General features: G+C 67.6%; 1 protein-coding gene across 3 annotated transcripts in view; it reads right to left on the bottom strand.

Annotated features, from left to right (window-relative positions):
• The window catches only part of SAMD11 (sterile alpha motif domain containing 11), a 19,832-nt gene extending 19,424 nt beyond the window's left edge, over positions 1-408 (bottom strand). For all 3 annotated transcript variants that reach the window (XM_006164074.3, XM_006164075.3, XM_006164076.3), the window contains exon 1: positions 382-408. The gene's annotated coding sequence lies outside the window, so the exon portion shown is untranslated. The remainder of the gene's footprint in view (positions 1-381) is intronic.
• Between the last annotated feature and the right edge of the window lie 6 nt (positions 409-414).

Raw genomic sequence — 414 nt, 5'->3', positions numbered from 1 at the left:
CTCGGCGAAGCGATGTCCCGCCCAGACAGCCTCTTGCCGGTTCTCCTGAGTTTCCTGTAAACTTCCCGAGGGCCTAAGACCCAGGAATCTTGCAAAATTATGAGCGGAGGGAGCAGCCCGCTAGTGCGTAGCCGGGAGGCCCAGGGCGCAGTGGCCCAAGCTGGGGAGACCGTGGAGGCGTAGGCGCTCTGCCTGTGTCCACCGAGGCGACTGTGCGGGGGCGGGAAGGGGGGTGTCCCTGCGGCAGCCCTGGAGTTGCAGCGCCCCCCTCTGGACCGAGATAGAGTCTCCCAGGTGGCAGAGTGCGGGGTCCGGACCCGTGGGTCCCCGGGGAACGAAGGAGAGGGATGGTGGCGACCCGCGCCCCCACTGCGGCCGCACCTTTGTGGCGGATGCTGCGCTTCCAGTCCTTGG

Source organism: Tupaia chinensis, unplaced genomic scaffold (assembly GCF_000334495.1).
Source record: "Tupaia chinensis unplaced genomic scaffold, TupChi_1.0 Scaffold143584_1, whole genome shotgun sequence".
In the NCBI taxonomy this organism is placed as follows: domain Eukaryota; kingdom Metazoa; phylum Chordata; class Mammalia; order Scandentia; family Tupaiidae; genus Tupaia; species Tupaia belangeri.
Note: the sequence above shows the minus strand (reverse complement) of the source record. Positions and strands in the feature narration are given on the sequence as shown.